The sequence below is a fragment of the Polyodon spathula genome, unplaced genomic scaffold, assembly GCF_017654505.1.
Source record: "Polyodon spathula isolate WHYD16114869_AA unplaced genomic scaffold, ASM1765450v1 scaffolds_2048, whole genome shotgun sequence".
Taxonomy (NCBI): Eukaryota; Metazoa; Chordata; class Actinopteri; order Acipenseriformes; family Polyodontidae; genus Polyodon; species Polyodon spathula.
Window position 1 is genome coordinate 61,510 of NW_024473523.1, and position 18,322 is coordinate 79,831.

General features: G+C 45.3%; 2 non-coding genes across 2 annotated transcripts; both read left to right on the plus strand.

The window, feature by feature from the left end:
* The first annotated feature begins 1,318 nt into the window (after positions 1-1,318).
* On the plus strand, positions 1,319-1,392 carry trnan-guu. Its single transcript has one exon. It is a non-coding gene; the product is annotated as a tRNA-Asn (tRNA).
* A 1,042-nt stretch (positions 1,393-2,434) lies between these two features.
* trnas-uga lies at positions 2,435-2,516 on the plus strand. The gene has a single exon. It is a non-coding gene; the product is annotated as a tRNA-Ser (tRNA).
* Positions 2,517-18,322: the final 15,806 nt, after the last annotated feature.

Consider the following 18,322-nt stretch of genomic DNA (forward strand, 5'->3'; position numbering starts at 1 on the left):
AAAAAAAAATACTTAGCTATTTAACTAATCTTTTGAAAACACCCATACACAAAAACAAAGTAGATCTTTACTTCAACTGAAAAATGGACTTGCTTCATGGCTGCTGCCACAGTACTCGAACAGGTGGTGTCTAGCGTGAGAGGTCATAGCTGATAACAAGATCTACAAAATATCACATGGCAAGAAAAAAATATAGTAATTATGTTTATAACGACATTTCACCACAGACGGGACTCAAACTCACAATCTCTGGCTGATGAGGCCAGGGCCTTAATCCATTAGGTTCAAACAAAGCAGAGTGTTACATTGGGAAAGGGGCATTTCTATCATATCGTATTTTAAATTCATGCGGGAAGATTTAAGATTGCGAAGAAGTTTAAATATGCTCTGTATTTGCGCATTGGTAACCTTGCATAATTTTTTTTTTTTATTAATGACACTTTTTTTCAGACAGTAGTCAGGGTGACGATGCAAGACCAGAACAAATAAACCTGTTATTTTCTTGTTCTACCACTATCATATTCTATTGTGCTTGTTCAGAATAGGCTGAATCCTGAAACCATCTTGTTAGTATGTGAACAAAGCCTGCAGTCACTTTATTGATCACCCTGTTGGAAGTTGTTATGTACTTTTTTGACAACTATATTGTTTTCACAGAAACCTACGGCAGCATGTAGTCGTGGCCGAGTACTTAAGGCAACGGACTAAAAATCCATTGCGTTTACCCGTGCAGGTTTGAATCCTGCCGACTATGTAAGCTTTCATTTTAATTGTATGTGTTCATTGTTAATACATGTTTAAAGATCAAGAAGTCTGAAATATTACTGGTTGTAATTGACATGTCATCGGTTCTTTTTGTTAAAGAATGTTGAGTTTGGCAACATTCAAATGCTGTGGTTTATTTAAAGAAGTAAAGACAAGTATGGGAATCAAAGTCACGACCTTGGCGTTTTTAGCACCACGCGCTAACAAACTGAGCTAACCTGCCACACACACAAATTTTGTTACTAAAACCCGAAATAAACAAGTCCTACGGAGAACATGATTATTACAGCAAGATGATGTTCATGTTAAACTGCATTTTGATTCACATTGTCATAGTTTTTGATCGATACTACCACCTCTCCAACCTTGAAATATTTTTTTTTTTGAATGCCACAGGATTTTTCATCTGAAACTGAATGTTTGCCATCTACAAAATATCTATGTCGTTGTGAATCAATACATTCTCTCCTAATTACACTTGTATTCTTAATGCTGTTTTGCAGCATCTTGCCTTGCTAATCACTCCCGTATGCTTTAATGCTTGCGCAGATAAGTCTCTGTGGCGCAATAGGTTAGCGCGTTCGGCTGTTAACCGAAAGGTTGGTGGTTCAAGCCCACCCAGGGACGATGCTTTTTGGATTTCTTGATCACTTTAGAACATGTTTATTGGTTCTGGTTTTGTATCATCACCCTGACTACTGTCTGTAAGAAAGTGGCACTAATAAAAATGTAATTATGTAAGGGTACCAATGCGCAAATACGCAGCATATTTAAACTTCATCATAATATTAAATCTTCAAGCATGAATTTAAAATATTTACTGACAGGTACGCCCATTTCCCAATATAACACTCTGCTTTCTTTGAACACCACCGATGGGTGAGATAGTATGTAGTAAACCACGATTCTATTGTTCTCACTTTCTTTATTTCTACCAATCCTGTGTCTGTATCAGCCCTATTGGCCTAATAGATAAGGCACAGGCCTACTTAAGCCAGGGTTTGTGGGTTTGAGTCCCATCTGGGGTGAAACAATGTTATAAAAATAAACAGAATGATCACATTTTTTTGTGGCATATGATACTTTGTAGATCTTGTAATCTGCTGTGTCCGCTCACATTAGGCACAACGTGCTCGAGTGCTGTGCAGCAGCCATAAAGCAAGTCAGTTTTTCAATTGAAATAAAGATCTACTTTGTTTTGTGTATGAATGTTTTGAAAAGATTAGTTAAATAGCTACTTATTTTGAAATAAAGATGTATTCATTATTGTAGTGTGTCTAGTTCAATTCTATAGTTCAGTTACAAGAGCACTAGTATGCAGAGTTAAGCTTCTTTAGTTACGTAATACTGTTCAGACTGCGTGAGTGCATGACATTGCAGTACTAGAAAAGAGATTGTAAGAAAGCATCTAGTAAACACAGCGTTAAGTTTACTTCGGCTTCCAGTGTTTGTTGTATAATTAAACAATAATCATTATGAACGTTGACAGAAATGATATTGAATTTACATTTCCCACGTGTGCTTGCCTTGTATAAAACTGATACAGTTTGAACAAAGCCATTTGACTTTGGTTCATTATTTAGGCTATGCTGCCATCTACAGCATTTCTGCGGGTGTCATGTACTTCTTTTGACTATGATATTGTTTTCACAAATACTCAGAGCAGCACGTAGTCGTGGCCGAGTGGTTAAGGCGATGGACTTGAAATCCATTGGGGTTTCTCTGTGCAGGTTCAAGTCCTGCTGACTACATAACCTTTCTTTTTAATTGGACGTGTTCATTGTTAATACATGTTCAAAGCTCAGGAAGTCTGAAATATTACTGGTTGTAATTCATATTGCTTCGGTTCATTTTGTTAAAGACTGTTGAATGTTGAGAGTTTAACAGTGTGAAGGAAATGGTGAGGTGCAGGCTTGCCATGATTTTCTCTCATTTAATGACCTTTTGATTTGAATAGTAACAAGAAAAAACAAGTAAAATTACCAAACATTTGGTCAATGTTTTAAGAAATAAATGAACAAAAACAGTTGTCAGAAGTAGGACTTTAACCACTTCTAGGGAGACTACAACCTAAACGCAGCACCTTAGTGACCGCTCGGCCATCCTGCCTTTTACAGACGATTCTTCACAACACTGCAGTACACTGCTGAACCTCCAATGTCTATGCAATAAAGTGTACTTGTTGTTCTGTTTATATTAAGGAGGACATCCTGTTTCAGCCCATTCTATATGGGATCACAAGGACACATCCCTTACAGAAAGGCATGAGCGTGCAAACTCGAGGACCCTAGTGCCCAAAGAGGGCAATGATATTACAGATCTGACCACATTCAGGTACATTTCTAAACAATGATAGTAGAACCAAAGAGCAAAGCTCTTATGAGAGCAGTAGCATTAACCAGAAAACAGCTAGGTTCATTTACTCCCAAGACTGTACCGTATGGAGACAGAAGATGCATGTACCAGAGCCGTCAAAAGGGAAGAAATAACGCCAGCATATGAGGGACTCTAAGTCCTTCCTGACCAAGGTCTTCGGTATGAGCGTGCAACCTCGAGGACCCTTGTGCCCAAAGAGGATAATGAGAGATCTGCCACATTCAGGAGGTAGAACCTGGCAAAGGTATGCAGGGTAAAAGCTAGCCACATCGCAAATTTCAGCCATGGAGGCACCTCGGAAAAGGGCCCATGATGTAGCCTCACCTCATGAGGAATGTGTGGTGATCCGCCCAGGTGGGGGTAAGCCAGCACTATTATACGCAGTCGAGACTGTGTCCCCAATCCAATGCGGCAGTCGCTGCTTGGAGAGGTGCTGTCCCAGGGTCAGTGTTCCATGGCTGACGAAAAGCTGGTCAGACTGACACAGTGCTGTTGTGCTATCCACATAACATCTCAAGGCCCGAACTGGGTAGAGAATGTTCATATTTCTATCCTCTTCCTAAGAAAACCAGTTACACGGACTGATTCATTTGGAAAGCTGTAACCACCTTGCAGTGAAAAGCAGAGTTTGCATGCAGTGACACTCTTCTACCATCATCACAAATACGCCTACAGGAGCTATGCACAAATAGTGCCTGTAGCTCACTAACCCGCTATGTGAAGAAGATAGCCAATAGGAAGGCAGTCTTCATGGACAGTTGCTTCAGCTCGATGGAGTATATAGGCTCAAACGGGGCCTGCATGAGAGCCTCCAGTACAATCACAAGGCTTCATTCGGGGAGATTGGCCCTTCTAGGAGGCGCAATCGCAGAGCGCCTCGGAGAAAACAAAACCAATCTTGAAAACGTTTCCACATATAGGCGTAAATTGACCTAGTGGAATGTACCCTAGCATTCTGCAACTTACCCACGACTGCCTTTGACAGCCCTTCGGCTGACCAGCAGTCCTTTTCAGGGGCCAAACCCATAGCTGGAGCCTGCCCTGCTCCTTGTGCCAAAGTGTGCCTCTTGTCTGACTGAGGAGATCACAGCGAAGCAGATTTTCCAGGGCGGGCCATTCAGTTGCTGGCACAGGGATGAGAAACAGATTCTCCTGGGCCAGCTGGGGGTGACTAGGAGAACTGAAGCGATCTACGACCCGAACTTTTTTGAGAAAGGCAGGAAGCAATGGCAGAGGCGTGAATGCATAAAGGAGCACTCTGGGCCATACGTGGGCTATGGCGTCGACGTAGAGTGGACTTCATAAGTACTTATACATTCTCAATTGTACATTAACATTTGGCTGACCTAAAATCCCACTTCAGTCCCTCCTGTTATTTCCACATGAGGTTTCAACCCTATTTGGGGGAATAAAACATCTTATTGTCGAGGGACGGGTCCAACCCTAGACCTGAGTTGCAGCCCTAAGAGGCGAGTGCCAGGAGCTGATTACTAAAACAGCTCAAAGCACTTCTACATAAATAGCTTTGTGAAAAATACAGCAAGATCACTTCAAGCTGTTCATGAGGTACATGAGGTCATTATTTACTTGTTCCCCTATTTATGCCAGCTCATAGGTAACTTAAATGTCTATAATTATGCAAAGTTTGTACTGAAATGTCTATTCAGGTCCCTCTTGTCGGTGGTTCAGGCCACTTGGGAGGAGTGAAGTGATGGGCTGGGGGTTCACAAGGCCCTTGTCACAAAGACGGCCGGAGTGGGGGGACGTCTGACCAGAAACAGGAACGCGGAAATAAACAGAAAGAGAGGTGGAGTTTGAATGGTTTCGCTCAGCGTTTAATGAGTGAACAGAACAGTAAATAAAAAGGTTGTAACAAACAAAAACACAGGACAAGGCACTCGTCACCAAAACAAAAGACAAACAAAATGGACTATACAGTCAAACACAGTGAGCAGAAAATTAATTTAATACTATTACAATTATCACAATTATTACCTCCGTCTCCTATCCCGTTCTCCACTCACCGAACACACAACCCCGAGTGGGTGAAAACATGCAGCTTTTATGCAGCTGTACCCAGACTCGATTGTGAATCAATCATTCAATTGGAGTCGCGGTACAACTGCACTTGAATTAGTAAATCGCAATTCTCCATGCTCACACATTATTACATTTTACTTGCATGTGAAGTGCTGTGCAATCCTTGTGACTAAATACAAATATACATTTTAAACACTCGTGTTACACAGACCCGTTTATATCCCGTGTACCAATGACTATTGTAACACAAAGACGGCAAAATACACAGTGGGTGGGCACAGACCACAGCCCAGGAAATACGAGCAGCAAGACAATATGAGGACATAAGGTGAAGTAAACTACAAGTTACACTGGTGCTCCTCCCAGCGTAGTTATGCTGGAAGGTGGTCTCAAGAGGGATGGTTCAGCAGATGTCTAATCCGTGCGTACCCTGAATTGACATGGGATAACACATAAGTTAATTAACAACGACTGTTCCCCACAATTTCCCAAGCCCGACTGGTCATATACAAAATTCGCAATGTCCTAAGCTTGGAGCGGACACTTATACAGCAGTAGTACCAATAGGAACATGAGTATTGACACCCCCAACATCACTTGGTTATATCTAGTGATGTGTTTATCGAGTTGGAGGAATCTCGGAGGCTGTCCATGATTAACCGGCTGGCCCGGTCCGTGTACATTCCCCCTCGAGTGGCTGAGATTTGCACGCTGGAGAGCTGGAACTCCAGCCAGTCTCGGTATTGCGCCTGGTTGGCATTTTGTCAAGTGTTAGCAACAGAGTTAAGGAACAAACCAGAACAGCTATGTCATCTAGTGTTACTTTTGGTTCTTGACAACGGGAGCCCTATTTGATCTGAGAGTCAGGTGAGTTTTGCCAACTCGTGGTTGTGGTTCCAACAGACTTCCTTGACGCCCCAGGGGTATATGCTCATCAAGCAGCTTCTTGAACACGACAGATGCGAGCACAGGGTGTCAGCCCTGCCAACAACATTACTGGGGAGTTGATTCCAGACCCTCACAATTCTCTGTGCAAAAAAGTGCTTAGTCCTCTTTTCGCGTTCATGAATTTTTTTCCGGGCTGGGGCACTCCATTGGTGTAACACTGTGTCCAATTAGACCATGCTGCTCCCACCAATCGGGTCTCTGTCAGAGGTATGTCCCAACCACTATCCGTTGGGCCAAGCCCAACCGGTGTAGTTGAGACATTCGGTGGACCCCTCTCTCCCTGCTTGCCCTAGGTATACCCGTAGTCTTCTTTGTTCAAGACTGAACAGTTCCAATTGTATTCAGCCTGTCTGCATATGACAGTTGTGTAAAAATGTGTATGCCCAGAATAATTCTGGTCCCTCTTCTTTGATCACTCTTTCTAGAGCAGCAATATCTTTTTTATAGCGAGGTGACCAGAACTGCACACAATATTCAAGATGAGGTCTTACTAGTGCATTGTACAGTTTTAACATTACTTCCCTTGATTTAAATTCAACACTTTTCACAATGTATCCGAGCATCTTGTTAGCCTTTTTTATAGCTTCCCCACATTGTCTAGATGAAGACATTTCTGAGTCAACAAAAACTCCTAGGTCTTATTCATAGATTCCTTCTCCAATTTCAGTATCTCCCATATGATATTTATAATGTACATTTTTATTTCCTGCGTGCAGTACCTTACACTTTTCTCTATTAAATGTCATTTTCCATGTATCTGCCCAGTTCTGAATCTTGTCTAGATCATTTTGAATGACCTTTGCTGCTGCAACAGTGTTTGCCACTCCTCCTACTTTTGTGTCGTCTGCAAATTTAGCAAGTTTGCTTACTATACCAGAATCTAAATCATTAATGTAGATTAGGAATATCATAGGACCTAATACTGATCCTTGTGGTACACCGCTGGTTACCACACTCCATTCTGAGGTTTTTCCTCTAATCAGTACTTTCTGTTTTTTATATGTTAACCACTCCCTAATCCATGTACATGTGTTTCCTTGAATCCCAACTGCGTTCAGTTTGAGAATTAATCTTTTGTGCGGGACTTTGTCAAAAGCTTTCTGGAAATCTAAATAAACCATGTCATATGCTTTGCAATTATCCATTATCGATGTTGCATCCTCAAAAAAATCAAGCAAGTTAGTTAGACACGATCTCCCTTTTCTAAAACCATGTTGACTGTCTCCCAGGACCCTGTTACCATATAGGTACTTTTCCATTTTGGATCTTATTATACAGCACTTGCACGTGAAGTGCTGTGCAATCCTCGTGCCTAAATACAAATATACATTTTAAACACTTGTGATATACAGACCCGTTTATATCCCAATGACTATACATCAACATACGTACACAACATATAATACACACAGGGGCGGGCACTTTGCAAATATACCCTCCCCCTTGTGCAAAACACACATGGCCTCAATGGCCAACTTCCCCCTTAAAATCCCAAAAGCCTCGTTCAAAGTCCTGGGCCAAGAACAGGGACTTTACGGGGTTGATGGGCAGCAATGTTGCCAGTAGCCAGGCTGCTACTGGCCATGCTGTCAGCAGACGTGCTGACACTGGAGCGAATCTCTCCTCCCGCTGTACCACTGGCAGAGGATATGCTGCCAATGGTGCGGCTGTCAGCAGACGTGCTGACATCTCCCAGACTGACTCCTTCAACCGGGACAAGTCCAGCAGCGGAAAAGCTGCTGGGGTTGGTGGTCTCAAGACCTCCCCCAAGATCTCCGGCAGCGAAACTGCTGCGGGGAAAGGTGGTCTCCTGACCTATCCCCCCTTTATAGACGGCAGCTCCCTCTGGTGGGACTCCGGCCCCACCGACCCCTGCGGCAAAGCACAGCTGACTGCAACCTCTGGCGAAGCAGTTCCAGCGACCCCAGGTGATGCAGAGTGGCAGGCAACACCAGGCGATGCTGAGCACCAGGCAACCCCAGGCGATGCGGAGCAGCAGGGAAGCCGAGGCGATGTGGAGTGCCAGGCAGGCATCCTTGGGTGAAGCGAGGCAGGGAGTCAGGACAAGCTGGGGTGCAGGTCTTGGCCCTCTTCTCGACCACTGCAGCTGGGAGGTTCTTCCCAGTGCTTCCATCAGCAGCCTGTGCAAGGGAAAGTAAAGGAAAGGGACCCAGCAGGCATTCAACCTCTGCTGGTGGACAGTTACCCAGCAGGCATTCCCCCTCTGCTGGTGGACAGGGTTCCAGCAGGCATTCACCCTCTGCTGGTGGACAGGGACCCAGCAGGCATTCACCCTCTGCTGGTGGAGGTGGCGGAAGCAGAGTCAGCGCCAGCTGCTCTGCTCCTGCCGGTGGAGGTGGAGGTGGAGGTGGAGGAGAGGAGGCAGAGGCAGCTCCTGCTGCTCTGCTCCTGATAGTGGAAGTGGCGGAGTCATGTAGACTCGTGTCAGTGAACTTGACGGAGGCTGAGGCAGCTCCTGCTGCTCTGCTCCTGATAATGGAAGTGGCGTAGTCATGTAGTCTCGTGCCAGTGAACTTGACGGAGGCTGAGGCAGCTCGGAATGCTGCTCTGCTTCTGCCGATGGAGGTGGTGGAGGAGTGTAGTCTACCCTTATTACAGTGGACTGGTGCGGCTCTCACTCACTTGCAGGGGACTGGTGCGGCTCTCCCTCACTTGCAGGTGAAGGTAATGGAGGCAGAGGAAGCACCTGCTCCTCTCCAAGATGGTGATGGTAGGGGAAGTGATACCAGCAGGCATTCACACTCTTCTGGTGGAGATGGAGACAGCAGGCATTCTTCCTCTGCTAGCGGAGGTGGCAAAAGCAGTCCCTCTCAGTCCCCGTCTGGTCGCTGGACACTCACGGTCCCCCTGTCTGGGTGCTGGACGTATGGGTTCCTCCCACACAGGCATTACATCCGCCTCTATATATTGCGTGGGGCAGATGGCCAATGTATGCCCATACGCCCCACAGAAGGGGTACAGCTCCACAATGAGGTTCTTTAAAAAAATCTGCCAACTGCCATTCCCGACCTCCTCCTGCTGTTGCTGCGGCTGCTGCTGCAGATTTCTTCTCCCCCTCCTTCTTCTCACCTTCCTCTCTAAGGAGCTCCCCCAGGTCTTTGCAGCCATCTCTCCAGCATTCCATTTTTTTTGTTGTTTGTTGTTGTTGTTTTTGTTTTAAAACAAGAAACTTTGGTTCCTGCTCCGGTCTGCGTGTAGGAGGCGCTGGTGATCCCACGATGACACCATGTGTCACAAAGACGGCCGGAGTGGGGGACGTCAGATCAGAAACAGGAACCCAGAAATAAACAAAGAGAGAGGTGGAGTTTGGTGGAGCTGTGGGAATGGTTTCGCTCAGCGTTTAATGAATGAACAGAAGAGTAAATAAAAAGGTTGTAACAAACAAAAACACAGGACAAGGCACTCGTCGCCAAAACAAAAGACAAACAAAACGGACTACACAGACAAACACAGTGACCCGCTATACATGTTCCCGGTGTATTCAGTGCTGCCATTACAAATGGCAAAGTAGTTGTGTAAAAATGTGTATGCTTCCAGTTTCTTATACTCCCTGGGTTCACTGTGATCATATCTAGATGCATCCTGTTTAGTGACAGTGCCCAAGCTAGTTGTATTATATCTCACCCTTATCATTGTGCCATTTATTCGTTATGTCACCGCGAATGGACTGGCAACATGTTCCCAATGGGCTGTCATTTCCGCTTGTACAGGCCGACCAGTCCTCCTCCCATAGGCTACCGTAGTAACTTTTAATTTGGGATACTTGGCAATAGCGTTGCACTGTACAAGGGCTAGTGATTTGGATGTGTATCTCATTGTGTTCGCGCTGTGCATGGTAGTCAGTATATGTGTTCAATTTTGTTTGGAGGTTGTCGCCCCCTAAGTCTAATTGTAGATGGATGAGTGGACATACTTCCATTGGGATGTTCTTGGAGCGGCAGAGGTGAAGTGGTTGTTGGGTTAGGCAATCAAAGCGAAGGTCTCCAGGAGGTGGAGGGTTAGTTTGCTAGTGCCAGTCTGTTTCTTTGCATGGGGGCCCTCCCCCGCATCCAGTCACCCATAGGAGCAGAAGTGCCCCCTGAATATGCATTCCTCATGCAGCTCAAGTGTCTACGATCACCTGGTGGAGAAAGGAGAAAGGTCTAGAACAGAAATAGTTATTGACTCGTCCATATTGCATCAGAGCATCTCTGTAAGGTGCGCTACTCTCTGCGGTGCTGACCACTAAACCTGGGAGAGTCATGGCTCTCCCTGTCATTAGCTAAAAAGGAGAGATTCCTGTTCCCCTGTTTGGAGTGGCTCGGAGCCGCATGAGAGCTATGGGCACTGCCCTAGTCCTTTGGTGGTTGGTACAGGCCAGGTGTTGCAGCACTGCTTCTTTCACTGAGCGATTTGTCCATTCCACAAACCCGGAGCTCTGGGGATGGAATGGAATGTGGAATTGTTGCTTGATGCCCAGCATCAGACAGGCTTCCTCCATTACTTTCCCAGTTTCACTCTCAGGGGCTTACCCCCTGCCTTTGCGCATGTCAAGCATCTCTGGCAGTGTTTAGCTGCATCCTTGCCCATACCAGGCCAAAACCAATCTCTATCTAATGTGTTAATCAAACCATCCCTCCCCACATGAGAGAGTCCATGATACAGCTCCAATAGAGAGCGCTGTATGATCTAAGGAGCCATTACCTCGTCGATTAGAGGGGATCTGCCAGACCAGGTCCTCCTGCAGGGCTCCTATCTGCTGCCATTTAGTTATTTCAGCTGTCTCTCTTTGAGCATGTAGTTGCCGGATATCCACTACGTCCGGGCTTACTGTAGCGATAGGGGTGTGGGGCTTTGGCACAGCCCTAGTTGACGTGTGGGTCTGCCCCGCTCTAGTGAGCTTTCATTTTTATAACAGCTAATCGAGCGGGAGTTTCGTTGTGGCTACCAGGCATTGCACATACTCACAGTTCTTTATTACTCCCCCTCCTGTTGTCATGTACCCACGTCTCTCCCAACTACCTGAATAATCGTGCACCACCCCAAAAACGTATCGGCTATCTGCGTATATGGTCAAGCTTGAGTTAGCACTAAACACGCAGACCTGAGTCAATGCATGTAACTCTGCCACCTAGGCTGACAGGTGGCCGGGGAGGGGCCCCGAGGCCACTACTTCATCTGACGTCACTACTGCCCATCCCGTATGAGGTTCCCCGTGCTCAATACTCCTAAACAATACTCTACATATAGTGCCATTCCCTCTTCTAGCTGTTCAGTATTTATATCACTAACTAATTCTATTTCTCCCTCCAGGTCACACTGATGCAGTTCAACTTCTGTTAAAATCCCCTCTTCTAGTCCTGGTTAGAATTGCAAAAGTTAGTACATATAAATGTAAAACACAAAGACTGAACTCCTTATCTCTTCCTTTTGGCAAAACGCCTAGAACACTTCAATTTAAATTTAAAAAGGGTTAAAAGAAAAAAAAAAAAACAATTAATTGTACTCTCCCCTTTTCTTTTCTCTCCCTTTTTTAAAAAACAAAAACAATTGTAATAGACAAGCTGCCTGCTGTATTTCAAGATGAAGGTGCATATTAACACACTTTCTCAATAACTAGTCATAAGCATTTTGTACCTTCGCAACTGCTCTCTTAAATCCCTATTATTTTCTTTGCATAGTTTCGCTTGACTTGTTAAGTCAAGACAGTAATTCTGTTACATTCTTTCTACAAAAACAAAACAGAACATTTTTACTTACATTACTGTTCACATTTCTTATTACTAATTTGTGTTTTAAAGTTGTTGTTTTTTTTTTCCATTTCATGTAATAAAATAAAACCACATCAGGCTTTATTTATTACCATTACATAATTACCAGTAAACTGCAATAACATTTCTTTTAATTGTTATAAACAGAAGTTCATTTATTCAAATTATATTCTAAAGTTAAATAGTATAATGCATACTTTCTTTTCCTAAATCATTTTAGCCAAATTAGCAACATTTCTTTGATTTTTCATTCAATCTATAATCAAAGTATTAATTCATGAAAATATTTTAATAAAACATTTCCAGGTAGTATTCTTAATATGTTCCATTTGCACAGTCACCTTATCAAACAGAAGTCTCTCTCATTTCCCTCTGCCTGCCTGCATGTAACGCTTCAATAAAGTACTGGCAGAATAAACATGCTCTGTAGATCTCTGGTTTCAGCATGCAGTTCTGGGCACTAGTATTTTCTTCATAGGCTGATATGGGATCCCCTTAATACACTATGTAGTGCTCCTATTTCTTATGTGCTTTCATCGGAATAGCCCACCTGCTTAATGTAGGAGGTACTATTCTCCTGCCTGTTTTAAACAGTCTGTACAGTTCTCCCTGCTCCAACTGGTATCTGTCTACATCTGGAGGAAATTCAAATAGCAATTGACTCCTCCTTGTGCTAATTCATCAGTGCAATTATTACCTATAATTGTAACCTCCTTCCATTTTAATTTTAACTTTCTCCAATTTTGCCAATATGTAGTCTGAGACTGGCCAAGTCTCTTTCTCTTTTTCTTTTGACTTTTCAAAACACCTATAATAATAATATTACACAGACAATCGCAAACCAATAGTATTTTCTGATGACAACAAATGACACTTAACAAAACACCTTACATATGACACTGTGATGGGGAACTGCCCCATCTATATGAATGTGTTTGGAACTGGCAGGGAGGGGGTTAAATTCCTCCCTGCCAGGAAAACATGTGTGAAGGTGGCTGGAGCTCTAATTGAATGATTAGTAATTATTGATTAATTGGGCTCAGCCACAGGGGGATAAAAGCCAGGGGAGAGGCCCTGGCTGGGGGTGTTTTTTTTTTTCTGTTTGGGAGTTTTCTTTGTGTTGGAGAGTTTTTTTTTTTTGTTTAGAAGAAAGGAGTGTCTTGTTTTAGAAGACTTGGATCCTGACCGTTTATTTTGTAAGTTCACTTTGATTATTTGTGTTTGAATCTCTTTCTGTTGGCCCTTGTGCCTGTTTATTTGATTATTTTATTTAATAAAGAACTTTATTTTTTTGCCTTTACATTGTCTCTGAGCCTCAGCCCTCTGTCATCCTGTCACACTTGGTGTCAGAAACGGGATAGCGCCACCTAGAGGCTCAGAGCAGTATTTTTTGGGGGAATTTTTGTGGAATTTTTGGATTTTGGAGGTTCTTTTTGTTCTTTGTTCATTGGAGAGCAGAATGGGCAAAAAGCAGAGGCAGCAGAGCAAGCAGCAGCAGCGGCAGCAGCCGCCACCACCAACCCAAGCCCTGTGGGAGGACCCAGCAAGCTTGTTCCCGTGGTGCACCTGGTGAGGGAAGGAAGACCACCGGTGGAGGTCCTGTCCGGATGGGCCATTAGCTGACTGGTGTGGGCGCTGTGAGCTGGATGACCACACCTGGGCAGGATGCCCCCACAACATGGACCAGGAGCAGCTACCAACACCATCCTTGGCTGCCACCCCACCAAGACTGCCTTCACCACCATCACGGGAGATCTGGGAGTGGTTGGTGCACCCCGGAGCGGACCTCTTCCATGACCTTCCCGTCGCCATCAACACGCTGTGGCATCGAGATGGGGAGAGGTGGGAGGAGTGTAAGAGAGAGCATCACCCGGGGTCCCTCCAGGAAATATTCATCATGGTCCTGGCATACCTGGCGATAGACATGGGGGATCCCCCACCTTGAAGATCCCCACGCCCAGAGAGGGGGAGCAGCCGCTGCCGTCGCCCAGAGAGGAGGAGCCGCCGCTGCCATCGCCCAGAGAGGGAGGAGCCCGAACGTCCACAGCCCGAGAGGGAGGAGCCCGAACGTCCACAGCCCAAGAGGGAGGAGCCCGAACGTTCACAGCCCAAGGGGGAAGAGCCAGAGCGGGAGGAGTCGGTGAGGGAAGAGCCCGAGCGGGAGGAGTCGGTGCGTCCACGGCCCCAGCGGGAGGAGTCGGTGCGTCCACGGCCCCAGCGGGAGGAGTCGGTGCGTCCACGGCCCGAGCGGGAGGAGCTGGTCCGTCCACGGCCCAAGAAGGGGGAGTCCACAGGCCCAGGGCTGAAGAGACCCACAGGGAAAGAGTACAGGCTGTTTCCACCACCACCACCAGCAGAGGAGGATTACCTGCTGGTCCCGCCTCCATCGTAGTGGGAGGACTGCCCATTGCTCCCACAGCCACCAGCAGGGGAAGAGCGCCTGCTGGTGCCACCTCCGCCAGCAGGGGAAGAGCGCCTGCTGGTGCCACCTCCGCCAGCAGGGGAAGAGTGCCTGCTGGTGCTTCCACCGCCAGGAGAGGGAGAACAGCCGGAGCTGTCTCTGCCTCCACCGCCAGCAGAGGGGGAACAGCCGGAGCTGTCCTCTCCCTCCAGCCGGAGCTGTCTCCAGCAGAGGGGGAACAGAACAGCCGGAGCTGTCTCTCCCTCCACCGCCAGCAGAGGGGGAACAGCCGGAGCTGTCTCTCCCTCCACCGCCAGCAGAGGGGGAACAGCAGGCGCTGTCTCTCCCTCCACCGCCAGCAGAAGATGTTGGAAGTCCCTCCCAGCCTCTGTACCAGCTGCTGAGGGGAGTGCAGAGACAAGCTGCCCAGCGGCTAAGAGGCACAGCACCGCCCAAGGATGCCTGCACAGCACCAAGGACTCCAACCACTCACTCTCATCGCCTGGGGAGGCCATGCTGGTTCGCCATCGCCTGGGGAGGCCAACTGCTCCGCATCGCCTGGGGAGGCCAACTGCTCCGCATCGCCTGGGGTTGCCTGCCTGCCCGCATCGCCTGGGGTTGCCTGCCTGCCCGCATCGCCTAGAGAAATTCTCAGTGTTCTTTCTCCTATGGATGCTGGTCCGCTGTCGCCCGGGGTCGCTGCTAGTCCGCCTTCGCCTGGGGTTGCTTTTGGCCCACCGTCGCCCAGGGGGGAGGTGCTGCCGTACCGAGAGCTAGAGAGGATGGAGCTACCATCTCGAGAGCCAGAGGGTCCAGCATCGTCAGCGCCGCCAGAGGGTCCAGAGGGTCCAGCGTTGCCAGAGGGGCCAGGGGGTCCCGCGTCGTCAGAGGGTCCAGCACCACCCCCAGAGGGAGCCGTGCCGCCGTTCCCGCCTCGGCCCCCAGAGGGAGCCGGGCCGCAGTTCCCTCCTCCACCACCAGAGGGAGCCGGGCCACCATTCCCGCCTCCGCCAACAGAGTGTTCCCGGTCACGAGGGTTCAGTCCCTCTGGGAGGACACCTGACAGGGAACAAGATATTTCACCTTGGCCATCCTCATAGACCACGGACGTCTCCCTATCCCAGGACCGGACAAATAACTTTGGGACTTGAGGGGGGAGGTGGCCGTTGGGGCCATGTGTGCTTGGGGGGGGGGGGGGGGATATGTGATGGGGAACTGCCCCGTCTATATGAATGTGTTTGGAACTGGCAGGGAGGGGGTTAAATTCCTCCCTGCCAGGAAAACATGTGAGAATGTGACTGGAGCTCTAATTGAATGATTAGTAATTATTGATTAATTGGGCAACAGCCACAGGGGATAAAAGCCAGGGGAGAGGCCCTGGCTGGGGGTGTTTTTTTTTTCTGTTTGGGAGTTTGCTTTGTGTTGGAGAGTTTTTGTGTTTAGAAGAAAGGAGTGTCTTGTTTTAGAAGACTTGAATCCTGACCGTTTTTTGTAAGTTCACTTTGATTATTTGTGTTTTGAATCTCTTTCTGTTGGCCCTTGTGCCTGTTTATTTGATTATTTTATTTAATAAAGAACTTTAGTTACACTGTCTCTGAGCCTCAGACCTCTGTCATCCTGTCACAGACACAAACACAAGACAATTAGAGATTCCTATTTCAAATCTCCTACAACATTCGTGGTCTCTTTCACAATTATTTTTATACCTCATTACATTTACAAATTCAGTCCCGCCCCCCGTTATTGGGTAAGTTCTGCTGCATAGACGTGCAGTCCAAGATACCATCCGTTGATTGGTACCATTCTGCTGCAAAGGGCTGCTCTTCACCGGCTACAGGGACGAGCTGTTCTAAAAAGTTATTTCTTTGTTCTTGGAGTTGTCTCACCCCGTTTCTTAGTGCAACTTGTCACATAGTTTCATCCTGTTCTGCTCTATGCAGACAGCCTGTGATTAATTCCTGTTAGTGCCAAACTAGGTCTGTGCAGTCAATTAAGCACACAATATCTAACCCCTTTCCTACTGTAGCGGTTAACATGAAAAAAACTTTATAAGTACTTATACATTCTCAATTGTACAGTAACATTTGGCTGAAATAAAATCCTCTTCAACATACAAAGGAATTACATTGAATTACATTTGTTTTATTGTTTATTGAATTACAATTAATTACCATGCTTCACAATGTAGTTACATTTACCATTTCCTGTTATTACCAAGTAACAAGGAATCTCTTCAGAATGGTAATATTTAATTGTAATTACCATAATCCATGATGTAATTACATGCATTACTTTCTTTTATTACAAGGTAACAAGGAGTCACTTCAAAATACAATATACTTCCAAAGGAATTACATTGAATTACTTTGTTTTATTATAATTACCATGATTCATAATGTAGTTACATTTACCATTTCCTGTTATTACAAGGTAACAATGGGTCACTTCACAATCAGTAATACTGTAATTAAGGTCAGGCTATGTTTTAACTTAGTTACATAGATAATTAAATAGAACTACATGGTGTTAATAAAAGTAATTCCATAATGTAGATACTGGTCCTTTTTATATACTTCTGTCCTTCTTCTTTGCACACTTTCTAGAGCAGCAATATCTTTTTTTATAGCGAGGTGACCAGAACTGCACACAATATTTAAGATGAGGTCGTATTTAATTGCATTGTTCACAGTTTTAACATTACTTCCCTTGATTTAAATTCACACTTTTCACAATATAGGGAAAAAAAGACGTCTGTAGAACAATCGTTTAATTTTTTTTAGAGTGGATCCCCACATTGTCTAGATGAGGACATTTCTGAGTCAACATAAACTCCTGGGTCTTTTTCATAGATTCCTTTTCCGATTTCAGTATCTCCCATATGATGTTTATAAGGTACATTTTTATTTCCTGCATGTTGTACCTTACACTTTTCTCTATTGTGACTCATTTGCCATGTGTCTGCCCAGTTATGAATCTTGTCTAGATCATTTTGAATGACCTTTGCTGCTGCAACAGTGTTTGCCACTCCTCCTACTTTTGTGTCGTCTGCAAATTTAGCAAGTTTGCTTACTATACCAGAATCAAACTCATTAATGTAGATTAGGAATAGCGGAGGACCGAATACTTATCTCATAATGTACTCCACTGTGGTACCTCGCACCACTGGTTACCAAACTCCATTCTGAGGTTTTTTCTCTAATCAGTACGTTCTGTTTTCAAACTCTCTCATTCTGGAGGTTTTTGGTTTTCCTCCTCTAATCAGGCGTATCCATTTACAGGTGTTTCCTTGAATCCCAACTGCGTTCAGTTTGAGAATTAATCTTTTGTGCGGGACTTTGTCAAAAGCTTTCTGGAAATCTAAATAAACCATGTCATATGCTTTGCAATTATCCATTATCGATGTTGCATCCTCAAAAAAATCAAGCAGGTTAGTTAGACACGATCTCCCTTTCCTAAAACCATGTTGACTGTCTCCCAGGACCCTGTTACCATATAGGTAATTTTCCATTTTGGATCTTTATTATAGTTTCCATAAGTTTGCATATAATAGAAGTCAGGCTTACTGGTCTGTAGTTACCTGGTTCAGTTTTGTCTCCCTTTTTGTGGATCGGTATTACGTTTGCAATTTTCCAGTCTGTCGGTACCACCGCTTTGTCAAGAGACTGCTGCATGATCTTGGTTAGCGGTTTGTAAATTACTTCTTTCATTTCTTTGAGTACTATTGGGAGGATCTCATCCGGCCCAGGGGATTTGTTTATTTTAAGAGCTCCTAGTCCCTTTAACACTTCTGCCTCAGTTATGCTAAAGTTATTTAAAACTGGATAGGAACTGAATGACATGTGGGGCATTGTGTAGTTTTACAGTGTACTACCAGTGTAGTTAATGTACCTGTATTTTGAAGTGCATTTGCATATTTATATTTAATTAACAGCTGTACTGATTATATTACCTATAATCATTTGTAAACAAACCAACTACATTGCAATCTTTATGGGAAAATGAATACTAGTAATATTGCGCT